This window comes from Chiloscyllium punctatum, chromosome 19, assembly GCF_047496795.1.
Source record: "Chiloscyllium punctatum isolate Juve2018m chromosome 19, sChiPun1.3, whole genome shotgun sequence".
In the NCBI taxonomy this organism is placed as follows: domain Eukaryota; kingdom Metazoa; phylum Chordata; class Chondrichthyes; order Orectolobiformes; family Hemiscylliidae; genus Chiloscyllium; species Chiloscyllium punctatum.
The window spans coordinates 97391342-97404760 of NC_092757.1; the positions used below are offsets into that span (position 1 = coordinate 97391342).

The 13419-nt window shown below is 42.7% G+C and overlaps 1 protein-coding gene across 14 annotated transcripts in view; it reads right to left on the minus strand.

The window, feature by feature from the left end:
* ncor1 (nuclear receptor corepressor 1) overlaps nt 1-13419 on the minus strand; it is a 406208-nt gene that overhangs the window by 373282 nt on the left and 19507 nt on the right. Inside the window, exon 3 of one of the 14 annotated variants that reach the window (XM_072590140.1) lies at nt 8414-8517. The exons of the other annotated variants lie outside the window; for them this stretch is intronic. The gene's annotated coding sequence lies outside the window, so the exon portion shown is untranslated. The remainder of the gene's footprint in view (nt 1-8413; nt 8518-13419) is intronic. 14 annotated transcript variants of the gene reach the window in all.

The following is a 13419-nucleotide window of genomic DNA, read 5'->3' on the forward strand; positions in this document are numbered from 1 at the left end:
AGATGGTTGCAGGTTACAGGAAGATATGGATGGGTTGGTCAGGTGGGCAGACCAGTGGCAGATGGTATTTAACCCTACTAAGTGATACACTTAAGAAGAAACAAGATGAGGGCATATTTAATGAATGGCAGGACACTGATATCTTAGTGGAAGAGGGATCTTGGGGTGATTACTCACAGATCCCCGAAGTCAGCAGAGCATGCGAAAATAATATCCGAGGAGGCACATGAGAAACTTGCCTTCATCACTCGTGGCACAAGAGTGAGGAGGTAATGTTGGAATTATGCACGGCGTTGTTCAAGAAGACTGTGTGCAATTCTGACAACTTCACTAAAGGAAGTATGTGACATTAGAGGGGTACAGATGAGGTTCACCAAGATGTTATCTGGGATGGAGAAATTGAGTTACAAGTAGAGACTAGATAGGCTTGGATTGTTTTCTTTAGAGCAGAGAAGACTGAGGGGGGGTCATGATTGAGGTGTGTAAGATTATGATGGGTATGGACACGGTGAATAGAAAGAGGCTGCTCCCCTTGACTGAGGTGTCCATCACGAGAGGGCATAGATTTAGGCGAAGAGGCAGGAGATTCAAAGGGAATTTGGGAAAAAATGTTTTCACTCAACAGGAGGTGGAAATCTGGAATGCACTGCCTAAAAACCTTACAACTTTGAAAAAAAAAAGTTTGGATGAGTACTTCAAATATCATAACATTCAAAGATATGGGACGAGTGCAGTAAATTGGCATTAGTGCATTTTTAATGGTAGGTATTTGAATGTAGACTCTATGGGCCAAAGGACCTGTATGAATCTCAGAAAACAGAGCTAACGTTTCAAGTCCAGTGACTCTTCTTGTTAAAGTTGAATCTGATATGACAGGTTCTGAAGAGATGCATCCAATTAAAATGTTCTCACTGTTTCTCTCTACACAGATTCTGCCATCTAGCAGAGTTTCTCCAGCACAGTTTTTTTTAAATTTCAGATTTCCAAAATCACAGTATTTTGCATTTATTATAGTAATAATAGTATTTGATTAGACATTACGTTCTAATCGACCTGAATGATGAAATATCTAAGGTGATCTGGCTAGGTGGAAAAGTGGAAATGTCAGGGGAAAGATGAGGTCAAAAGGAGAGATGGGAGGGCAAATTGCTTAGGCTCACAACTGTTACCAAAACTAAAACATGGACGGACAGAGAGAGTATTTGGATTGCATTTATAAGGCAAAGATTTGAAGACACATCACTTGGTAATAAACAGAGGGCTAGAAGAAAACAATAAGAAATCAAGTTGATCCTTGCAAAGACTGTACAATTAGTCTGGAGATTCACCAAGGCAGCACGGTGGCTCAGTGATTAGCACTGTGGCCTCATGACACCAGAGACCCACGTTCGATTTCAGCCTCGATCCACTGTCTGTGTGGAGTTTGCACATTCTCCCTGTGTCTGTGTGGGTTTCCACCGGGTGCTCCGGTTTCCTCCCACAATCCAAATATGTGCAGGTCAGGTGAATTGGCCATGCTAAATTGCCCATAATGTGAGGTGTATTAGTCAGAGGGAAATAGGTCTGGGGTAGGTTACTCTTCAGAGGGACTGTGTGGACTTGGTGGGCCAAATGGTGTTTCCATACTGTAGGTAATCTAATTCGACACAGAATTACACTCCCAGGCACACCACCAGAACACAGTTCATACAACAGGTCTGCCAAAAAAGCATACCCAACAATGAACAGCATTTCATGGCAAAAAGCAATCTGCATCCAGACAGGGAGCAGGGGTTGGACCAGAGAGCCTCAAATGATTTATTTGCAGGGAATGCTGATTTGCACAATTAAATTAAAGCACTACTTCCAATTGCCAAACAAACACTTGGAAGCTTCACGATAGAAAATATGCAAAATCTGTGTTCCAATAAAACAGTGGCAACTACTAAACGAAATGGAAAACTGCCCAAGTTGGTGCTTGCCATAAAATAAAAAGAAGAATCCAATTTGGTTAATTATCCTAAACATCAGTCTACCCTGAATAATAAGCAAAGTAATGAAAGGAATCTGTAACAAATGCAATCAAACAGCACTCACTCATCAAGAGCCTGCTTACCAATACTCAGTTTATCAGGATCTCTGGGTTCCAGGCTTCATTACATTGCTCCAAACTTGGACAAACAAGTGAATTCTCATGGCAAGGTATGAGTGACTGCAGTGTACCTAACAGGCTATACACGCTGCAGCCACAATGCATTGATGAGGCAATGATTGCTTAAAGTGGTACTTGTAAACTTCCCTCATTCTGCCCAACCGGTCAGCAGCTTTTGACATTGATAATGTCACGCAATTTTGCGCCAATTCCTCAGCACTGTTGTCCATCTCACAGGGCTCTTCTTATCTAGTTCTACTGTTACCAATTTAATCATACCCAGAGGTTTCGTTCCAATGGCTTCACTCGCTGCCCCTACACAATTACTTCTGCTATGCCAAGCAACAACAAAGTTGTTTCTCGTGTACCTGCTTCACTTTGACAACATACTGCGAATGAACAACATTAGTTTCCCCCGAGACTGACAATACGCAGCTTTGTCATCATCCCTTTGAACTCTTCAACAGTTGATAAATTTAACACAGCACATTATCAATATTTTAAAAAATAATCATGTGGGTGAAGCTGGCTGGGCCAGCCCATCACTTGTTTGCTTAAAAGAATGGTGGTGTCAGAACCTTTGCTGTTTTTGTTTTTTTGTTAATTATTTTTGGTTTGGAGCTGTGAACCGTGAGCTGAGAGCTGAAAATGACCATTAAGCTGTGAGCAGCAGCTGGTTTTAAAAAGAGAATAATCAAACTGTTACTTGCCTATGAGGCCAGGCTTGGAAATTAATTAAATTAATTATTTTTCATCAGAACATTTAAAACATTTCAGTTCCAGAGGTGGATTATGCTCAGACAGCCGATGTATGGATATCAATTGGGCCCTCACAGGCAGGCCAATGTCAACCAGTCTAACAAAGAGACTCCAAAGTTTGAGCAAGTTTTGAACTGCGTCTAAGTCAGAAAGATTGTGTCTACCAAAGCTACAGGACAAAGCAGCTGAAGATGCTTGATTCAAGGATACTACTATGAGGAAAGCGTGCACAGAAGTCTTGGAATTGAGATGACTGACCTGCAACAACTTGAACCAAATTCCTCTGTGCCAGGTATAACTCCAACCATCACAGAGGTCCCTCACACCCAATCCCCTCTGGCTCTAGATTTGCTAGGACTCCTTGAAGTCAAAAGTCAAATGAAGCCTTGATGTCCAGTACAATCACTCTCATCTCACTTCTGGAATTTAGCTCTTTTGTTCATCCTGAACCAAGACTGTAGTGAGCCCAGGTGATGAGTGGTCCTAGCAGAACCTAGCACATAGTCCTTGCTAGATTCCTGCCTTCACATTGAGAATAATCGCCATTTTTGTGACATGGAGGTCCCAGTGTTGGACTCGGGTGGACAAAGTTATAAACGACATGACACCAGGCTATAGTCTAACAGGTTTATTTGAAAGTACAAGCTTTCGGAATGCTGCAGAACTGTACTCCAGCACAATCTCTAACTCATGGCTCAGCATGTCCTATACTCAACCAATACCATCAAGCCAGGGAATCAACCCTGGTTCAATGGAGAGTGCAAGACGGTATGCCAGCAGTAGCACCAGACATAAGTAAATATGAGATGTCAACTTGATGAAGCTACCAATCAAGACTACTTGCATGCCAAACAGCATAAGCAGCAAGTGACAGACAGAGCTAAGTGATCCCACAACTCATGGATCAAATCTAACTTCTGTAGTGCTGCCACATTCAGTCATGAATGATGGAGGACAGTTAAACAACTCACTGGAGGAGGCAGCTCCACATATATCTTCATCCTCAATGATGGAAGAGCCCAACACATCAGTGCAAAAGATAAGGCTAAAGCACTTGCAGTAATCTTCAACCAGAAATGCCAAATGAATGATTCTTCTCAGTCCCCTCCACAGGTCCCCAGCATGACAGATACCAGTCTTCAGCCATATCAATTCACTCCACATGACATCAAGAAACAGTTGGAGGCATTAGATACCGCAACAGCTACGGGTTCTGACAACATTCTGGCAATGATGCTGAAGACTTGTGCTCCAGAATATGACTCTGCCTTGGCCAAGCTGTTCCAAAAAAGTTAGAATACTGGCATCTACCTGACAATATGGCCAATTGCCTAGGTATGTCTTGTACACAACAAGGAGGACAAACTGAACCAACTAATTACTGCCCATCAGTTTGCTTTCGATCATCAGTACAGTGATGGAAGGTGTCATCAACAATGATAGCAAGCAGCACGTGATCAGTATCACCCTGCTTGGTACTGCCCCTTTTGTTCCACTCGGGCCACTCATCTCCTGACTTCATTACAGCCTTGGTTCAAAAATGGACAAAAGAGCTGAATTCCAGAGGGGAGAGGAATACAGCCCTTCACATCAAGGCTGTTTTTGACTGATAATTGCATCAGGAGCCCTAGCAAAATTGGAGTCAATGGGTATTGTGCACAAACTCTCTTCTCGTTCGAGGCATATCTGTCATACATTGGAAGATGGTTGTAGTTGTTAGAAATCAGATTCTAAATTAGAGTGGTGCCAGAAAAGCACAGCATCCGAGGAGCAGCAAAATCGGCGTTTCGGGCAAAAGCCCTTCATCATTCCTGATGAAGTGCTTTTGCCCAAAACGTCGATTTTCCTGCTCCTTGGATGCTGCCTGAACTGCTGTGCTTTTCCGGCACCACTCTAATCTAGAATCTGGTTTCCAGCATCTGCAGTCCTTGTTTTTATCTAGTTGTTAGAAATCAGTCATCCTAGCTTCAGGACATTTCTGCACAAGTTCCTCAGGGTAGTGTCCTGGGCCCAACCATCTTCAGCTGCTTCATCAACATCCTTCCCTCCATCATAAGGTCAGAGGTGGGGCTGATTGCACAACGTATAGGTTAGGGGAGGGATCGTGGCTCAGTGTTTAGTGGTACCGCGTCACTGCACCAGGGACCCAGGTTTGATTCCAGTCATGGGTGATTGTCAATGTAGAGTTTGCACATCTGTACCATGTCTGCAGGGGCTTCAGTCGGGTGCTCTGGTTTCCTCCCAATATTCAAAGATGTGCAGGTTAGGCGGACTAGCTATTCGGGTTACTTGGATGGAGGTGTCGAAGCTGGGTCGGGTGGGATGTTCTTCAAAGGGTCAGTGCAGATCTGATGGACTGACTGGCCACTTTCCACACTGTAGGAATTTTATGATTCTAAGTGGCAAGTAACATTCGTATGACACAAATGCTAGGCAATGATCAAACTTGATAAGACACAATCTATTCACCTCGCCTTTGTATTCAACGGTGTTACCATCACTGAAACCACCACCATCAATATCCTGGGAGTTACCACTGACCAGAAACTCAACTGGGTTTGCCACATAAATGCAGTGGCAACAAGGGCAGATCAGAGGCTGAGACCACTGCAGCTAATAATACCTCCTGATGCCCCAAAACGTGTCCACCATCTAGAGAGCACAACTCAGAAGTGTGATGGAATACTCTGCATTTGCGTGGATGAATGCATCCTCAACACCATCCAGGACAAAGCAGCCCGTTTAATGGGTACCACATCTACAAGTCTCCACTCCTTCCACGACCAAAGTAGCAAAGTGTACTATCAACAAGATGCACTGCAGAAATTCAAAGATCCTTATAGAGCTCCTTCTAAACCCACGACCACTTCCATCTAGAAGGACAAGGGCAGCAGATACACAGGAACATCATCACTTGCATGTTCCCCTCCAAGCCACTCACTAGCCTGGCTTGGAAACAGATCACTATTCCTTCACAGTTGCTGGGTCAAAATCCTGGAATTCCCTCCCTGAAGGCAGCATGGGTGAACCTACAGCATGTGATATGCAGCAGTTCACGAAGGCAGCTCACCCACCACCTTCACAAGGGCAAGAAGGAATGGGCAATAAATGCCAGCCAGCCATCCACACTCACGAGTGAATAAATTTTAAAAAACATTGGAAAGACTTTGAGGAGTCTGTGAGGCACTTAGTCTTTGGATCTGCTAGTTTAGGAGTTCGGACAGCATATTGCGGCTATACAGGTCTTTGGTGAGGCTGTTGTTAGAACGCTGCGTATAATTCTGGTCATCCTTGTATAGGATACTGTTAATCTCGAGAGAATGCAGAAAAGATTTACAAGGATGTAGCTAATTTTAAGACAGTCTGCAGCTGGATACACCAGTTTAAAACAACTGCAATTCAGTCTGGGAATTGTCCATTTGCTGAGAAGCATTTAAGTGTGATGTCACAGGGAAGCAAAAAATAACTGGATGGAAAGGGAGAAGAATTGACCCAAGATTAATATTTTAAGCTCATTTTAGGGCAGTGATTATGACAGCTGAGCTTGCCAAAATGAACAAGGCTATTACACTGATCAGAATAGAAGCAGTAGCACATTTCACAGGACACTTCACAATATTCAAAATAAGACACTTCCATGATAAAGCATACTTCCAAGCAGAGAATCCATCATCTATGTTTAACAAAAGTAGTTAAGGAAATCATTGAATGTAAAACCATATGCTTGTACAAAGATGAGTGAAAAATCAGAGGACGAGTCAAATACAAAAAAAAGCACAGAATGACTAAAAGGTTAATCAAGACAAATGAGAGGAAGCTGACTAGGAGTGTAAAACAGATGGCGACAGCTTCTTTAGATATTTAAAAAGCAAACAAATAAGAGTCTTGGTTTTCGAGAAGGTAAGAATGTGGATTTACTAGCAGATAAAATGAATAAAATATCTGCTTCTATCTTCATCATAAAGGAAATGATAACCATCCCAGCAACAGCTTTAAATCAGGAAGTTGAAGAAACAGAAGAATATGGTGAAGTTAGAATCACCAGGGATGCATTACTGAGTAAATTAGGTTAAGTCTCCAGGACTTGGTGGACTTCATCGTAGGGTCCTAGTGGAAATCGAAGTTTCGTGTTAATTTTCGGAAATTCATTTATTCTGGAAACCTTCCATCAGACTAGAAAAAAAGACCATATAATCCCAGTATTCAAGAATGAATGCAGCACAAAACAGCAAACTATAGGCCAGTTAGCTTGATGTCTGTCATGGGAAAGGTGTTAGAATCAATCACTGAGGCGATTATAACTGGCCACTTGGAAAAACTCAAAAGCATTCAAGAACAGTTGGCATGATTTTGTGAAAGAGGGTAGCATTGCACGTAAAAGTGTAATTAATGCAATCATAAAGAAGGGATATTAGTTAGTAAAGGGTCTATACGGCTGGAACTTAAAAATACCAAGGGAAGAAAGTGAAAGTGATTGGGCCTAAAGGCTTACAGCAAAAGAACTGCAGATGCTGGAAGCCAAAGCAGACCAAGGGCTAGAAGAACAGCAAGCCAGATGGCATCAGGATATTGAAAAGTCAGGATATTTCGGGTATAACCCTTCTTCTCCCCCTCCTGATGCTGCCTGGCTTGCTGTATTCTTCCTGCCTCTTGTTTGTCTACATTCACTCAAAGGCAGCAGGACATATTAACAGGGAAGTTAAGCCAGTGTACACTACACTTGCCTTTATGAGTCATAGCATAAATTAAAACAGCAGGGAGGATATGTTCAACTCATCCATGCCGACCAGATATCCCAACCCAATCTAGTCCCACCTGCCAGAACCTGGCCCATTTTTCTCCAAACCTTTCCTATTCATATACCCATCCAAATGCCTCTTAAATGTTGCAATTGTACTAGACTCCTCCACTTCCTCTGGCAGCTCATTCCACTCACATACCACCCTCTGCGTGAAAACGTCACTTCTTAGGTCTATTTGATATCGTTCCCCTCTCACTCTAAACCTATGCCCTCTAGTTCTGGACTCCCGACCCAGGGAAGAGACTTGGTCTATTTATCCTATCCATACCCCTCATGATTTTGTAAACCTCTATAAGGTCACCCCTCAGCCTCCGATGCTCCAGGGAAAAACAGCCGCAGCCTGTTCAGCCTTTCTCTATAGCTCAAATCCTTCAATCCAGGCAACATCCTTGTAAATCTCATTTGAACCCTGTCAAGTTTCACAACATCCACCCGATAGGAAGGGGACCAGAATTACATGCAATATTCCAACAGTGGCCTAACCAACACCCAGTATGGCCGCAACATGACCGCCCAACTCCTGTACTCAATACTCTGACCAATAAAGGAAAGCATACCAAACGCCTTCTTCACTATCCTATCTACCTGCGACTCCTCTTTCAAGGAGCTATGAACCTGCACTCCAAGGTCTCTTTGTTCAGCAACACTCCCTAGGACCTTACCATTAAGTGTATAAGTCCTGCTAAGATTTGCTTTCCCAAAATGCAGCACCTCACATTTACCTAAATTAAACTCCATTTGCCAAATGAGAAATAAATAAATCCAAAGGAATCATCTGTGTGATTAGAAAAAACGTGCTTGAGAATTTCAGCAGGTCTGGTAGCATCTGTAGAGGGAAACAAGAGTTAAGAATTAGTTCTGAAGAAAAATCATTTTGGACTCAAAACATTAACTGTTTGTCTCTTCACAGGCACTGCCACACATGCCAAATTTCACTGGCATTTTGTTTTTATTTCAGATATTTAGCATTGGCAATATTTTGCTACTATTCGAATCATTTGTGCAATTTAATCAGGTTCGTCATTCATTACAATCGGCTTCTGGTATTGTAGTCAACTAGGAGATATACACTCAATGTTGTTATGATTCCATAATGACCAGCCTACTGCACTCAACACTCCATTCAGTGCTTTGTAGTGATATAGAATGGAACTGACTGTGCCTCACTCCCAATTCTAAAGGGTCTGTTGTTCTCAAATGTGTGACATCAATGTGCTCATAGGGTGCCAGCACCAAGAGAGTGAGCCAAATATAGTACAAGTGAGGTCTGTTCCTTTGACCAGTGTTCACAGATTGAAATTACTAACAAGCCCCAAGCATGGCTTCAACAATTCTGTCTTCGTCAAATGCAATAATACATGCAGTAAATTCCTTCTGCGCAATACTGATGAATGCACTTTGCACATATTTACTTGTCAAAAATTGGTGGCCATACAATGTGAAAACCTGCACTCTCTCTTCACCCAATTTCATTTTTATAGCATTATTAGATTAGATTACTTATTGTGGAAAAAGGCCCTTCAGCCCAACAAGTCCACACCGACCCGCCAAAGCGTAACCCACCCAGACCCATTCCACTACATTTACGTCTTCACCTAACATTACGGGCAATTTAGCATGGCCAATTCACCTAACCTGCACGTTTTTGGATTGTGGGAGGAAACCGGAGCACCCGGAAGAAACCCACGCAGACACGGGGAGAATGTGCAAACTCCACACAGAGTCGCCTGAGGCGGGAAATGAACCCAGGTCTCTGGCGCTGTGAGGCAACAGTGCTAACCTTTCGTAACAAGGTGCATTTGACGATGAATGGCACCAAGGAACTTAACAACACTTAAATCAATGGGAAGCAGGAGTGTAACCTAGCACAAGGGAAGATAGTTGGAGATGTTGGGAAGCCAATCACTTCAACACCAGGACATTACTGCAAGAATTACAGAGCTGATTTCTTCCTTCTTTTTCTCTAACCAAAATGAGGAAATTTTAATTGGGCAAGTTAAACATTCATTGAATTATGAATATGTAGGGCTCATGAATTTCTGAAAAGAAAATGGAGCTTTGGCCCCTCGGAGGGTGAAATTGGGGATGTAATGGGAAACAAGATGATGGAAGTGTTGAAAGTATGGCTACTTTCACCTTAACTCCTTAAAATACATTTACGAATATCTGAAAATCAAGCAATAAAAAAATGCACTAAAGGACTGAAAACAATCATTGGGGGGAAAGTACTAAAGCTGAAACAAGATAATGCAAATGTCGACGTCAAAAATAATAAATCTTGAGGAAACTTGGCAGGTCTGGCCACAACTGTACAAACACGAAGTCCAATTGGACTCTTCTTTGGAACTCAGTTATTGAATACATTTAATGCTGATTTAGACAGCCTTTTGATCAGTAAGGGAGTTGAGGGTTATGGAAGATCAACACGAAAGTACAATTGAGTCCAGCTGGATGAATGGATTGAACAGTTAATTCCTGCTCCTAAGGAAAAAGTGAGGACTGTAGATGCTGGAATTCAGGGTCGACAGTGTAGTGCTGGAAAGCATAGCAGGTCCACGCAGCATCCGAGGAGCAGAAGAATCGACATTTCGCTGAAGGGCTCTTGGCTGAAACGTCAATTTTCCTGCTCCTCGGATGCTGCCTGACCTGCTGTGCTTTTCCAGCGCTACACTCTCAACTCTGAATCCTGCTCCCAAGTCTTGTGTTCTGACTGAGGAGTATTAATCAAAATGCAGGGTAGGACTCCCCTGCTCTTCTTCAAATGGGATCATTTTACATTCACCTTAAGCAGCATACAGAAGTTTTTTTTCCCCAACATTTTCCCAACAAATATGCCCAACATTCCAGAACTTCCCACTACACTGAAGTGTCAATCTAGGAACTAAGTTTTTCAAAGCCAACAGCACAATAACCAACAGCTTTGGAATAAGTGTTCTGTAAATTCTGTTCACCCTGTCCGAACAGTCTGATTTGACGAATGAAACAGTAACTCTATAATAAAATTGCAACTACTTTTAATTCAGAAATATTGCAACAGCTATGAAAAATTAACTGAACGGTGTAGCTTGTAAAACCCCAAAATCACGTGTTAGGTTAGGAATCTGCAAGGTTGTTAGAACTCAGTGTTTGGGCTTTCAGATTTTGTAAAATTCATATTGGCAGACTTAGAAAGGGCACATCAAATTGTCTTCATAGTCCACAGAAAAGAAACTGTACAAAGTCAGTTATGCAGAAAGTTAGTGTTGAGTTGGAGAGGCAATTTCTCAGAACTTTTACAGACAGTAATGGGGAAAAGGTTAAACACACAGCAAAACAGTTTCAAGACCATGAAACAAAACAAGAAATTGCTGGATAAACTTAGTAGGGCTGGCAGCATCTGTGGGAAGACAGCAGAGTTGACATTTTGAATCTGGTAAAGCAACTAGGAAAAACTGGTATTTATAGTGAAGATGAGGCTGGGAGGAGAGATGGAGATGGAGCCCAGACAGAGAGAGAGAGAAAGAGGTAGATAAACAAACGGTTTGTGAATGGCAGGCCAGGATACAACAGAGGCTGAATAAGCTCTAATGAAAGCAGAGGGTTACAGAGAATAGGTAGTCTATGCTGAAAGCAAACCATGTCATAACAAGACTGTGTGTGGGAGGATTCAGAAAGATCATAAAAGATGGAATCAGGCTCAAAGATGATTAAACTTCATCTTGAATTTCAGAGGCTTGTTCTAATCTTAGTTGGACCCTTCCCCATATTCTTTCTTCGCACATCAGTGACATCATCCATACTGCTTCCCTCTCATATTGTAACCTGAAAAAGATTTATCAATTTTGCTTCCAATTTCCACCACGTCCACAAGTTCACTTTAGCCATGTCTGGCCCATTTCCCGTACTTCTGCCTTGACCCTGTCTGTTCTCTCCCACAATGATTAAGGTATCTCACTGACTACCCGACCAGATCTGCATCCAAAGCACTGTATACCACCACTTTCATAACCTCCACCAGCATGCCAGGCTAAAAACGTATTCCCCTCCCTTCGTTTGTCAGCACGGAGACAAGCCCTTCGGCCAAAACTGGTCCAAGCCAACCAAAATGTCCATCCACGCTATCTCTGTGTCCCTGCACTTGGCCGATATCCGTCTAAATCTTTCAGATCTATATATGTGTCCAAATGCCTTTTAAATGTTGTTAAATGTACCAGCCTCAGCCACTTCCACTGGAAGCTCATTCCAAATAAGTACCACCCCCTGTATAAAAAAGTTGCCCTCTGGTTCCCTTTTATTCTTTCTCCTCGAATCTTAAACTAATGTCCTCTACCCTTTGATTCCTCAACCTTTGGAAAAAGACAGTGTACATTCACCCTATCCACGTCTCTCATGATCTTATACAGGTCCATAAGATCCCTCCTCCGTCTCCTATGCTCTGAAGAAAAACGTCTTTGCTTCTCCAACCTCTCACTATAACTCAGACGCTTGAGTCCTGGCAACATCCTTGTAAATTTCTTCTGCACTCTTTTCAGTTTAATAACATCCTTCCTATAGCAAAGTGACCAATACTGAATACAATACTCCAAGGGTACAACTGGAACATTAACTTCCGAACTTCTATAATCAATGCCCAGAATGATGAAGGGCAGTGCGCCTTCACTGCCCTGACTACATGTGACTCAACTTTCAGAGAACCATGCACCTGAACTCCAAGGTCTCTGTTCCACCAGGCCCTACCACTATCCATGAAACTCTGACCTTGATTTGACTTTCCAAAATGCAAAACCTATCTATCGTTAACTCCATTTGCCATTTCTCTGCCCACTTCCTCAGCTGATCAAGATCCTGCTGCAATTTCTGATAACCTTCCTCACTGTGCATGAAACCTCCTATTTTACTGTCATCTGCAACCTTACTAATCATGCCTTGTACATTCTCATCCAAATCATTGACATAGATAAACAGCAATAGGCCCAGCACCAATCCCTGAAGTACACCACTCGTCACAGGCTTCCATTCTGACAAGCATTCTTCCCCAATACCCTCTGCTTCCTACCATTAAGCCAACTGTGTATCCAGTTTGCGAGATCTCCCTAGATTCCATGCAATCTAACCTTCCGGAGCAGCCTACCATGTGGAATCTCATCAAAGGCCTTACTGAAATCCATACCACCCCGTCCTCATCAACCTTCCTGGTCACTTCAAAAGAACTCAAACAAATTTGTGAGGCATGATCTTGCTAGTGCACGAAGCAATGCTGACTACTCCTAATCAAAGTTGATAGTGTGCTGCTGCAAAACACAGCAGGTCAGGCACTATCCAAGGAGCAGGAGAATTGACGTTTTAGGCAAAAGAATGATGAAGGGCTTTTGCCTGAAACGTCATTTCTCTTGCTCCTCGGATGCTGCCTGACCTGCTGTGCTTTTCCAGCATCCCACTCACGACTGTGATCTCCAGCATCTGCAGAACTCACGTTTGCCTACTCCTAATCAAACACTGTCTGTACAAATACATATGCATCTCATCACTCAATCTTCTCAAGTAACTTCCTTCCCACAAATTAAAGGTGTACAGTTTCCAGGTTTTTCTTTGCAGCCCTTCTTGAATAAGGGCACAACATTCGCTACCCTCCAAATTTCCGAGACCTCACCCATGGCTAATGATGATGCAAAAATATCAACCAGGGTCCCCACAATTTCTTCTCTAGCCTATTGCAGTGTTCTTTGATATATCTGGTCAGGAACAGGAG